The following is a 14,107-nucleotide window of genomic DNA, read 5'->3' as shown; positions in this document are numbered from 1 at the left end:
TTACTCTACTACTCCCTTTCTCTTACAAATCTCCCTTCTCTTTCAATCTTCTTTCTTTGGGTATGTCTGCAGGGATTTTTTAAAACAGTATCTGGGTATTTTTTATTATATCTGAAAAGTGGTGTATCCTGAGAAAATACTTTTTATCCCTCAGAAAATAATTCAATAACCTGTAGGTAACTGAATGAAATTCAGGGGAAAAAAGTACAAAGTGGTTAAGATGACATTTCCTTTTCTTTATGTTGCATTATGGATGAATTAAACAATTTAAAAATAATATCAAATGACAGATGCATTGCTAATACTTAAAGATGCGAGAATCATGAAGTAAGGCTTTATTATAAGTCTTCAGGTAATGCAATAAGAGCATCTAGGCTCTTAAAGCTTAAGTATATTGAAATAATTGTCACGGGAATTTACTACTATGTAGCAGCTGTAAAACTGTGCCACATTAGTTCCACTGTTTACCAGTACATATTTATCTTCTGGGTTTGTGTTTCAAAATATTTTGTTTTCCCCAAGCCATAGCTATTATTAATTAACTACATGAATCCAACACCTGCATTCTGAATTCTCATAGTGCAAACAGAAAACCACTAATTATGATGGCAAGAAGAAATTTGGGACGATATGCAAATAAAGTCCATGAATAATGATCGTCAAGGAAACATATTGCCGGAAAGCTCAAAAAGATGAATGAGCTGAGACATTTTCCATGTTGAAACAGAAGATCTTATTCTATAACTTGAATTCTAATACTGAGCACCATTTATGCAACCTTGGTCACTACATAAAATGAGATATAGACCATTAACTTTAGGGTCTAATTGGTTGATTGGGTGTTAAGTAGGAAGCTTCGAGAGAACAGGACAGCACCCATTGAAGTGGGCTACAATGTAGCTAATAAGATCATTTTTGTTCATGCTGACACATACTTCCAGTAAGGGCAATGCTTATACCTAAGAAGGACAGAGACTCAATGGGAATGAGGCCATTAAATAGCTGGTGAGGTCATCAGTAATTTCTCATGCTGATAAACACTTCCAAAAAAAACAAAAACAAAAACCAAACCACCTTATACACAGAAGAGCAGATAGTTCACAGCAATGTGCTCTTTGGAATGACAACAAGGTCTCCAGCAATAATCATGCTCTTCACAGTTGATTATGGTGTTGAAATTTCCACTGTATGTATATGTATTTATTTATTAAATTGAGGCACAAAACTTATCTAGAAAAATCTTTACAATTTTTTCTGGACAAATTGAACCTTTGGAAAGAGTAATGTATTGAACTTTCTCTAATTTGGTGGACACTAATCTAAGAGAATGGTCAGTCTTCCACAGAACTTGGATGAAGGCAGATTCTTTCTTGTGGCAAACGAGTTGGTAAAATTCATACTCCATCCAGAGCATTGGGCGATGACATGGGATAGGTACTATTTGTGAGGAGATCCTACCAAGTATGATAGAACGTGGATCTAAGTGGCTGAAGAATATGAAAGGGAACTATAAAATGTAAATATACATATTACTCTACTTACATAAAATATACAGAATAGGTAAATTCATAGAGACAGAACTTAGGTTAGAGGTTACCAAGGGTTAGGGGGAGGGGAAATGGGGAGTTAGTGCCTGGTGGGTACAAAGTTTCTACTTGGGGTGATAAAAATTTTGGAAATAGAGATGACAATTGCACAACATTCTGAATGTAATTAATGCCATGAATTTTACACTTAAAAATGTATTAAAATGGTGCATTTTATGCTGCATTTTATGCTTACCACTATAAAAGAAAAATAGAGGTAGCAAGAGAATTGAAGATAATCTATGTGTCCAGCATAATTTGGCCTAGGGTCAATCTGAGCTGATCTCATCTTGGGGTTCTATTCTAAACACCCATATCAACATGTATTGTTCAAGCTCTCTTTTCTTTCTAGGCAAGGGCAATAACAGGTATATCTTGTTCTTGCTTTTAGGGATCTCATAGTCATGAAGGCTATTAAGTTATATAAAACAAACCTAACCTGTAATTTGGTGTTTGAAATATTGCCTTAAATTGTAATGTCTACACATTATTTGATTTAATAGACAAAGAATATAACACACTTCAAACAGATCTATGCCGGTATAAATTAACTATTAAGCCTATACCAAATCTTACTATTCCTCTGCCGTCAACAATTCATATATTTCTATTTTCACTATTATTAAAATATTATTTTTATAGCCTATTAAGTGTGATATAACTTATTCACATAATCTGAGGAAATCATTTGTATGTGATACTTCTTTCAGTATTTGATTACTGAAATACTTCCCTCAAATTCCACTCTATTTCTCAGATATAGATACAGATTTTGCATACCCACACCAGAATATACACTTCAAGGAGACAATCATGGCTTAGAAGAAATTTAATTTGTATGTTATCTACACGTGGAAACTGAGAGAGAAAATTGAAGCCACTGTCTGCGTAATTTAATGGTCACTAAAAATATACAGATATTTGATTTTAAAGTCAAGGTTTGTATGACTTAAGTTTTGTTTTAATAAATTTATCATTATTTTAGAAATCATTGCATTCTCAAGACATACCTATATATGATATAGTCCAAATTAATCAATGTCCTGGCATATTGAGATTTTATTTTGAATATTTTGTGAATTATGAAAAATAAGAAATGAAACAGAATATATGCATATTTCCTTGCCCTCAATATATAAGTAACATCTATCAGGGAATTTAGCTATGGTTCCAGATTTAATTCAAGATATATACGCAGACCTAGTAGATGACGATCTGTAAGTTACTTCATTATTTCTTATTGTTATTGAAAAATTAGATTGGAAAAATTCAATTCTGTTCCCTTTTGAGATGTGAATTCTTTATCACATGTTTAAGCTGTGAAGAAGAGGAATTGATGGTAGAAAGCTATTGAGCTAATTATTCAGATGATTCAGTCTCTCGAATACTTTTTAAAAATACCTGGATAATTGAGACAAAAAGATCAGGATCTGTATGCTTGCCTCATTTCTGCTTTAATGAAAACTATAGCTCACTCAATTTTTAAAAATCTTCCCCTGAATCCCATGTAGACTAAAATACAGGAAACAAAATAAGCCACTGGTGAAGCAGAAGCGCAGGTCTCCATGCTTATGGGAATGATGAATTGTTATTCCAACTCAACATTGTACTAAAAAATCCCCCAAGGCCCATCATGTCTGCATCATTACTCTGCTGCTGCAGGCCGGGTTGACACGCACCTTCATTAGTTCGCCAAAGGTTAGTGGATCTGTGAATACAGAGAGGTTTTTCCCTGAGGCTCAGAGTAGGATGACCTCAAATGGAAAAGGGGAACATCCATGTGACCTCTTTATACCTGAGAGGTGCTCCTCATCGCTTGCATGGGCAAACCTTTCCCTTCTTCTGGGCATTCACAGCTGTATCTCTATAAACGAGCTCCATGACATATATACCCACATTATAAAGGCTCTGGTGAGATGAACTAAGATACAGTTTATTTCATTCTGCCCTGTTGTTGCTTAACATTTCAGCTGCAGCATGATCTCGGGAGGATCAACGTCAAATGATTACATTTGCATTCTTTAGATTAAAATAGTCAAAAACCTCAGAGACCTCTCTCAACAGTGAAATAGACACACACACACACACACACACACACACACACACACACCCTTATTTATCTTTGAACACAGTGTTCTAATTCATCTTAATTTAGCTTCTCAGAAACTAGCCTGAGCTAACTCAAATCCACAATCAGCACCTGTGATGGCCCATTTTATGTGTCAGCTTGACTGGGCTGAAGGATGCCCTGATCGCTGGTAAAGTATTTCTGGATGAGTCAGTGAGGGTGTCTCAGGAAGAGATTAGCACCTGAGTCAGTAGTCCAAGTAAAGAAGATTCCTCTCACCAGAGCTGGTGGGCATCATCCAATCCTGTGAGGGCTTGATTAGAACAACAAGGTGAGGGAACGGTGAAATCCCTTTTTCTGTTGGAGCTGAGACATTTACCTTCCCCTTGCCCTCAGACATAGGTGCATCTGGTTCTGGAGTTTTCAGACTCAGACCAGGACTTAACATCATTGGTCCCCAGATTCTTAGGAATTTGGATTCAGATTGAAATATACCATTGGCTTTTCTGGTTCTACAACTTGCAGATCGCCTCCACAGTGGCATGAGCAAATTCGTAAAATAAATCTTCTGATATGTGTGTGTGTATATATATATATATTCATATCCATCCATCCCGTTGATTGGTTTTTTCCAGGAAAACCTGACTAATGTAGCATCCATCCAATAACATTGGAAGGGATTATTTAATTTTTTAAGGCTAATAATAGGAGCAGGAATACCAACAGGGCATGTCTTCCTGAGTCTGGGCTGTTATAACAAAATGCCATAAACTAGTCGCATACACAATTCAGTTCTGAAGATTGGAAAACCTAAGATGAAGGTGTTGGGAGATTCAGTTCTTGATGATCAGGACATCATCCTGGTTTACAGACACCACTTTCTCATTGTGCACTTGGAGGGCCTTTTCTTGGCCTGTGTCTCTTCCTCTCCTTGTAAGGGCACTAATCCCATCATCCTCATACACCTAATCTAAACCGAATTACCTCCCAGAGGCCCCATATCTAAATACCATCACATTAGAGATTAAGACTTAACATGTGAATTTTGGAGGGACACAAACATTCAGCTCATAACAGGGCATAAACCTACCTTCTATGCCCTTCACTTCCTTCCTTCCTTCCTTCCTTCCTTCCTTCCTTCCTTCCTTATTCTTTCTTTTCTTTCTTTTTTCTTCCTTCCTTCCTTCCTTCCTTCCTTCCTTCCTTCCTTCCTTCCTTCCTTCCTTCCTTTCTTTCCTTTTCTCTCACAAATAACATACCTGGAGGAAATTTTAAGAATCACTGAAAAATGATGGAACAAACTTTGAGAACCACTAATATAAATAAATTAAAGCTTGGCAATGATGTTAAGCACCCCACCCTCATTTCTTACAATTGCACTACAGTTTTGAGATATGAGAATTCAGACTTTATTTCAGACTGTTGGGTCTCAGTTCATAAATACCATTATTGTAATACCATTGAGGTTATCAGTATAGATCATGCTGATGATAATTCGGTGATGTGCAGTCATGGTGATTGTAATCCAAATTGAAATCACAATCTCATTTCTTAAAAGAAACATAAATATAGGTTAATGTGTTATACTCATTAACCATCATCACCCCAGAGTTATTTTAGGCTTCCAAGCAAAGTGATCATCAAAATAATTATGCTTTGCAGTTTAGTGCTAGATTAAGGTCAACTGGCTGATTTTTGAAAAGAAAAAGGAAGTTTTTTACTTTTGGGAACAGTATCATGATTATACGTAGGGAATTGAAGCTTCCAGTATAAACTTAGCAAATATTATTGTATTTGCCAAAATGGAAAAATCCTTATAAATGTAGTCGAATTCTCATGGAAACTAAGGCACAGATCAAAAAACATTTGCCCATATTTAGTAATGTCCATCTTTCTTTGAATTGATAATAAAATATAACACATCTTTGGACTTACCATTCCATAGCAATAAAGAAAACTCATCAAAACAAATTGTCATTCTGTTTGAAAAAATGGATTTAGCTGTGTTCAAATCTTTTGAATATTCTATGCAAATAAAAATAGTACTTTTATTTCAGTTTTATGCTCATATTTTTCAAGACCTCAGTATGGCTTTTTTTTTTTTACATTTCTCAAAGCAAAGAGAAGACAGTAATGCAAAATATTGCATTTAAATGCAAATATTAGATTGAATGTAACAGAAGGGATTTGGTGGAATGACTTGCCACAGATTCTTTGAATAAGGTCATTAACGCTGAAAAAGTACTGGTCCCATCATTTATGAATTCATTCTAAGAAATTACAACAAATGGGAATGTTCAGGTAGTTCATTAAATTCGATCTTACATATCTATTTATAGTCAAAGTATAGGCATAATGCCTTTACAAAAATACAACACCAGTCAGAGTGAATATTTCATCGTTAACATTTATATTCCAATTGCACAATATAAAGCTCAGAAGATTGAAAATAAAGATGAAAATTTGCATCATTTTGCAATTCCAGAAGCTAATATTTAATTTTATTAAAATCTTTCCAGAAATGAGCTGTGAGTGTTATATACCTAGAGAATTATGTTGGCCCTCAGTTGATGCGTTCTTTGCTTTTAGGACTAATACTCTTTTTCTCAAGTAAGAGATGAAGTTAGCAGACATATCCTTGTATATTTGTCTTTTTTCAGCCATATTAATGCCAAAAATTCCTGGAATTCTCAGTTTCACTCTAATGGGAACAAAATTCCCAATTCCATCTGGCAACATGCCTAGGACAGCAGCAGGTCTATGATTCAGAAATTGATGTGCAGAAACCCACAGTGATGAATGTTCCCTCTAATGTTCTTAAACTTAGGAGGAACAATTCCTTTATTTGTTTTACCCAAAGCCTCTGTATATTCTTTGAAATTCTCCCAATTATTCCAGTACACAATAGTCTCATAAATCAAAACCCTGGAGTAGTCCAAGATATTCCATTTAATCTGACACACAATCCCCCCAAGACAATGAGATGGGGCAGCTTTTTGTATCTACTTAGAACAAAGTTTCTCATTGTCATTTCACAAGAGTATAATCCTTCTAAACATTTTCAATAGCTTCTGGCCCTGATAACAAATCATGCCAGTGTTTTGCCTTTATGGCTGCTTTGTAAAAGTCAGACTCAATAACCTTGGGAGTCCCTGTCTTTTGCCCATTTTCTTCTAGTTGTCTCCACTAAATCCTTCATCCAGCCATGAAGGTAAGAGCCTTTATCACACTAGGTGATTACTGTAGTTGTGGGGAGCAGGTAGGTAATCTGGGCACAAATTACATCACATGAATATTTATAGCAGCTTGAGTTTAATGATAACAGTTTTTTTCCCCATAGCTCTGTGCCTTCAATTGACATCAAACTTCCGGACTACAGAGACTTGAAACACTCATTAATCAGATAACAAGGAGACTTGTGCATAAAATAGGCTGCTCCTGTGATGTCAAATATTAAGGTCTTTTTCAATGACTCTAAGATGTTTTTATGTTGTCATTTTCTTCTGTAACTATTACATTCAATCACTGAGATGAACATGGAGCACAGTTTCCCTCAGATCGCCATGTTGTAAAGAATCATGGCTGCATATGCTGGAGTCACTAGCTACGTGGAAGAAAAAATTCAGTTATCTGGTGAGATGACCCTTCACTTTTGATACGCTGCCTGTCTATCCTTTAAATGGAAGCACTTCTTCTGCCAGTTATGCCCCTGGTGTCTCCTATTCCATACCTCCAAATGGTAACAGAACTGTATCTGTGCTGCCGCTGAACGAATTTTTCCTTCCCATGGGTCAGAACACGTAGCAAATGAAATGAACAAGGGGGCAAATCACAGTGATGTCATCTAAAGGATGAATGTTCCAATTAAATTTCAGGTGTTTGTGGCATAAGTCTCAAGAATCAACTGGCAAAAAATGACATTTTCTAGAATAAAGTACAGGCCAGTTCTCTCTCTCTCTAATTAGCAAAGGAGAGAATGCAGTCATTTGCTGCTGAATAATAAAACTAAGACTGGAGCAGAGATTTGTGTGAAACTGTGTATGACTGAGAATGACCTTTAAATGTAGAGCAAAAGTTCCAATCAGTCTCACTGAAGGCATATGCATATGAGTCCGAGGTCCTGAATGATGTTAAAAAATCACAATATATTTGATTTTCATTTCTTTCTGGTATCCTCCCAGATTTTAGAAATCATCTTCAAGCATTAGCTTCCCTTAAAAATCTTCAGAACAGAAAAAAAAACCCTTATTGGTGAATAGCTGTAATTTATTATTTTAAGTTATTCAACAAAAATATAAAATCACTGTTGTACTTAAGTTATTATTTTGTGACAATTATAAATTTCATCTTGGTTTTTCACTGGGAAAATATACCATATTAATTTCAAAAAAAAAATTCAATATATGGACATACAGGTGTAGAAATAGAAATTTAAATGCCTGCGATCACCTAGTAGGATATCCCCATTTTACAGTAGGAAAAGAGAATCCCTAAGGAATGAAGTGTCTTGTCCGATTGAGCTCTTACAGTCAGAGGACATCAGATTTCAAATCAAGAGATTGTGGAAGCCCAAGATTTGATATAGAAGTGCTACAATTTAATGGGTCCCTCTAGTTCTCTTCTACTAACTTTTAATAGTAATGAACATATAACCTATAAAACATTTCTGAATATCAGTTGTTACTTGTTCTGTGCCACACAATGCTCTTCTATTTAGAAGTCTACCTTCTGGAAACTTTACCACCATCGTTAGCATTATTATTGTCATTAATACAGATGCTATCATGTATGCGTTAGTCAAAGTTTCTATTTTCTTTTCTACAATCATGTGTGAAAATTTGGGGTTAAGTTTCAAAGTGCTTTTCATATGAACTGTTCAACTTCCATAAGAAACCTCTACTTCCTTAGTATTCTTTATAATGGAGTTTCCTTTTAACCATCACAGAATTATAAAGTGCAATCATATTGTATTTAATTTTTTACTCAGCAGTAGGACTTTACAATTCATTCAGGTTGTTTCCTGTAGTTATATTACATTTATTATCGTGGCTACGTTATATTTCATCATATGGGTATACCACAAATTGTCCGTTTTATATTTTATGGATCTTTTGGTTTGTTCTCGTTGGTGCTACGATTAAAATGATGCTCCAAAATTGTTAGTACATGTTTCCTGGTGCACATTTTTTTACTTTGCAACCATAAAGTGTGATGAGGATAATATTTTATTGAATAAACATTCCATAGTATAGCCATTCTACTAAGTATGAACCACTGGGTCATTTCTAATTTTGGCTATTACAATTAGTGATGCTTGAGTATTATTGTATATTTCTTTTGTTGAAAAACCGTATTCATTTTTGTGGAGTTGATATATAAGAGTGCTGGGACATAGGATATGTATGTGTTTGGCATGATTTTTTTTCCAAAATGATTGTACCTGTTTGCCCTCTTATCTGCAGAGCATGATTCTTTGGGAGGCAGAGGGAGAGAAAGAATTTTTTTTTATTCCAAGATTTCATTTAAATTCAAGTTAGTTCACATATAATATTTATTTCAGGAGTGGAATTTAGTGAGAGAGAGGGGGAGAGAGAGAGAGAGAGAGAGAGAGAGAGAGAGAGAGAGAGAGAATCTTAAGCAGGCTCCATGCTCAGCACGGAGCCTGACGTGGGGCTCGATCCCACAATGTTGAGATCATGACCTGAGCTGAAATCAAGAGTTGGATGTTTAGCTGATTGTTAATGAGAAGAATTGCTTTTGGAAAGATGTACTCATCATTTTGACTTATCTATATTTTAAAGTGTCTATTTTTCTTACCTACTTTCCTTTTGTGTTGTGTTTCTTTTACTTAATGGTTTGTACAATATTCAGCTGTATTTTGCATGTGAACTTTTTGTTACTTATGTGTGTTGCAATGTGTTGCAAGTAACTGTTCTCATTCTATGACTTGAAATTCTCTCTTTATTAATGATGTCTTTTGATGAACTTTTCATAAACCTCAAATTTAAATTTTAAATGGAATGTAGTCTTTTATTTATGGCAATATTTTGTGCTTAAATCTGCCTACTCCAAAGTCATAAACATACGCTACTTTACATTCTAGAAGCTTTAGTGTTTTGCCTTTTAAATTTTTTTTTTTAACGTTTATTTTTGAGACAGAGAGAGACAAAGCATGAACGGGGGAGGGTCAGAGAGAGGGAGACACAGAGTCTGAAACAGGCTCCAGGCTCTGAGCTGTCAGCACAGAGCCCGACGCGGGGCTCGAACTCGCGGACCGTGAGATCCTGACCTGAGCCGAAGTCGGCCGCTTAACCGACTGAGCCACCCAGGCGCCCCGTAGTGTTTTGCCTTTTATATTAAAATGTTATTGCACTTTATGTTGAGCAATCTTCATGTATCATGTGATTAAAGTCAAGATTCATTTTCTCCCATTGGATATCCATTTGACTCAGAACCTTTGTTGAAAATAGTATCTTTCTGTATTTATTTGCATTCTTTTTCTCCTAAATCAAGTGTCCACATATCTGTGTATCTATTTCTGAGATATCTCTTCTCCAGTCCATCTATCTATCTACTACTACACTGGCTTAATTACTGCAGATTTACGATACATATTCATATAGAGTCAAACAACTCATATTTTGACATTCTTCTTCAAAAGTTGCTTGGCTATGCTTGATCCTCTGTGTTTCCAATGCAATTAACTTTCTTTTAAAATTTTTTTTTTAATGTTTATTTATTTTTGAGACACAGAGAGACAGAGCATGAACGGGGGAGGGTCAGACAGAGAGGGAGACACAGAATCTGAAGCAGGCTCCAGGCTCTGAGCTGCCAGCACAGAGCCTGACACGGGGCTCGAACTCACGGACCGTGAGATCATGACCTGAGTCGAAGTCAGATGCTTAACCGACTGAGCCACCCAGGTGCCCCACAATTAACTTTCTACATCATATCCATTCTCTCCCTCTCCGCCTGGTGCACACACTCACACACACACACATACACAAACATACATACAGTTTGGATTTTGATTATAATTGTTTTGACTCCATAGATCTTTTAATAATGATAAATTTTACATTCTCACACTTAATTGGGATATAGAAATTCATAATATTGTGTATTTGTTGTTTTTTTTTAATTTGTCAACCTTGCTAAATTCTCTTATAAATGTTAGTAATTTTTCGGTAGATATTTTGTGTTTTTAATACACAATCCTGATTTTTAATATACAATCTGTTATACCTGTTCCTAATTAGACATTTCCCCCAATCTATCTGCTTGTATATGTGTGTGTGTGTGTTTCTTATGTTATTTGTCTTTATTCAATATTGAATAACAGGATAAGAAACATTTTTGAATCATTTCTAGATCTTAAAGAAAAATATTTCGTGGTTCACTACTTGACATGAAATTTGCTCTAATATTTTTGAGGATACCCTTTATCAGATCTTTGTATTCCTACTTTTTAAAATATTTCTTTGTAAAATTGTTATTAAATATGGATACCAAATGTTAAGTTCTTTTTCTGGATCCACTGAGGTGATACCATTTTTCCCTGTTATCTGTGCATATGTTTGTATGAGTCAGAGTCTCTCAGAAAACAGATGGCATGTTCACCTAGGGTAATTGAAGAGTTTAAAAAAGGGATTATTTGCAATAGAGTAGGCACAGTGTAGGGAACCCTAGAAGAGATGTCGAATCACTACAGACTAAAAAGTTAGGATCCATTAACACTCTTACTTCTGGAGGGACAGTGAAAGGGACAACAAAATTAGCAGAATGTGGAAGAATACCGATGCTGTACGTGACAACCAACACACCTAAGCTTCAGGTTTCAGTAACAAAAAACAGCCCCCCGCCAAAGCCTACAATGAAGGAAGGGAATATAAGACTACGACATCATGCTTTTCCAGTCCTACAATTGCACTACCCATAGCCATGCCATCTATAAAAGTTAGCCTCCTAGGACACTTAATTGAGTGAAGAAAAATGGAGCATGGATCTAGAGAGACAAAAAGAGTGTGGTGGATGGATTCTCAGATATATCCCAAATATTCCTGCTTTGCTAGTACTCACACCCTTGCATAGTCTCTCATTCAATGTGGGGAGGACAATTACGTTCCATAATATTGTAAAGTCAGTCTTACTAGGAGACTCTCTCCTGTATTGGTTTAAATAAAACAGGAGGCCATGTTGGGAGAGCTCACAGGGGCAAATTGCAGAGGGCAGTCCTTTGCCAACAATCAACTAGGAACTAAGGGTGGCCTACAGCTAAAAGCTAGCAAGAAACTGAAGCCCTCAGTTCAACAGGCTGTGTGAAACTGAATCTTACCAACAACCATGTGGTTTGGAGGTAGATTTTCCCAGGGTGAGGTGAGACGGTAGCCTGAATCAACACCTTGATTGCAACCTATGATTCTGGAACAGAGGGCCCAGCTAAGTGGAGTCCAGAGTCCAGACCTACAGAAACTGTAATGTAATAAATGTGTATTCTTTTTTTTAATGTACGTGTGTATGTAGGTTTGTTTGTTTGTTTAGAGAAACCGTGCACAAGCAGGACAGGGGCAGAGAGAGGAGAGAGAGAGAGAGAGAGAATCCCAATCCAGAGAGGGAGAATCCCACAGTGGCTCAGTGTTGCCAGCGCAGAGCCCAGTGTGGACTTGAGCTCATGAACTCTGAGATCATGACCTGAGCTAAAATTAAGAGTCGCTAGGGTGCCTGGGTGGCTCAGTCAGTTAAGCGTCTGACTCTTGGTCTCTGCTCCAGTCATGATCTCCTGGTTTCCTGAGTTTGAGCCCAGTATTGGACTCTGGGCTCTGGCTCCTGGACTCGGCTCCGGCTCCGTGCTGACAGGATGGACCCTGCTTGAGATTTTCTGTCTCCACTTTCTCTGCCCCTCTCTGCCCTTCCCCCACTTGCATTGTCTCTCTCTCTCTCTCTGTCTCTCAAAAATAAATACACTTAAAAAAATTAAAAAGAATTAAAAGAGTCGGATGGCAAACTGACTGAGCCAACAAAGTGCCCCAAAATGTGCGTTCTTTTAAACCACTATTCATGGTAACATTGTTAGGCAGCAACAGATAAATAATAAAAGGGGAATATCTAGAACACTGGTGAATTATATGATTGAGATGATATTAATCTATTGATTTTTCAAAAACCTTTGTTTTTCTAATATTTGCAGTTTGGGTTACACTTTTTACTTAAAATGCTTTAAGATACAACCCACTATTTCTGTCACTCAGATAAAAAAAACCCTCTAATTTTTATTTTATTAAAAAATTTTTTTTCTAATGTTTATTTTTGAGAGAGATACAGGCAGAGCACAAGCAGGGGAGAGGCAGAGAGAGAGGGAGATACAGAATCTGAGGCAGACTCCAGGCTCCAAGCTGTTAACACAGAGCCCGATGTGGGGTTTGAACCCACGAACCGTGAGATCATGATCTAAGCTGAAGTCCCATGCTCAACCAATTGAGCCACCCAGGAGCCCCCAAACCCTCTAATTTTTAAAATGTTCTCTTTAATCATGGACTATTTACATACCATATTTGATGTCTTTAAGGTTTACATTGCAGTAAGAAAATATATTTTTTATCATTTTAGTTAGGCTTGTTGGTTTTTATTTATAATAAAGGCTACTTTATGTCCAGAATTTGGTTAATGTTTATTACACTATTTGTATATTTGAAACAGGTATATTCCACAGTTGTGGAGTACATACTTCCATAGTTGTCCTTGAGGATCAAATTATTAATTATGTTTTTAAAAACACCTATATCTTTACAGATTTTCTTTGATACAATAATCTTCTTCTTATTTGAGATTTCTTCTCCTATATTTTCCATTTCTATTTTTTAGAGTTTCCATACCTCTTTTGTTAGTCTAAATCTCTACCTAGTATTCCCATTAATTTTTGGAAGGTTCATTAACATATTAATCATAGTTTGTTTATAACACTCACCTGATAATTTCAAAATCTTGATTAATATTGGTCTGTTTCCATTGATTGAATTTTCTTTTGACTCTAGAGATCACATTTTTCTGTCTTTTCTCCCAATATGTCTTTGATTTTATTTATTGTTTTATTGCATACTGGAAATTGTGGATGATACATTTACAGACATTTGTTAACTTTTGAGAGTTCTTGAGTTTTATCCTAGAAGACAATTCAACTACAAATGATCATGTTGATTTTGTGGGGTTAGCCTTTATGTTTTATTAAAGTGGGTTTATTTCCATTATGAGAAATTATTTTACTGTGGCAAGGAGGATCAGACATTTATATTTTAAAAGCTTTTTATATGGTTTTTATATGTACTTTATGTCCACTCATAGTCCAACCAAATATTAATGACTTAATAAAAATAAGAATTTCCCTAAACAAAGATAGATTTTTCTATCTTTGATGTTTGATGTTTGATGTTATTTTCTGGATATGCTACAGTATTTA

Source organism: Panthera onca, chromosome A1, assembly GCF_046562875.1.
Source record: "Panthera onca isolate mPanOnc1 chromosome A1, mPanOnc1 haplotype 2, whole genome shotgun sequence".
Taxonomy (NCBI): Eukaryota; Metazoa; Chordata; class Mammalia; order Carnivora; family Felidae; genus Panthera; species Panthera onca.
Note: the sequence above shows the minus strand (reverse complement) of the source record.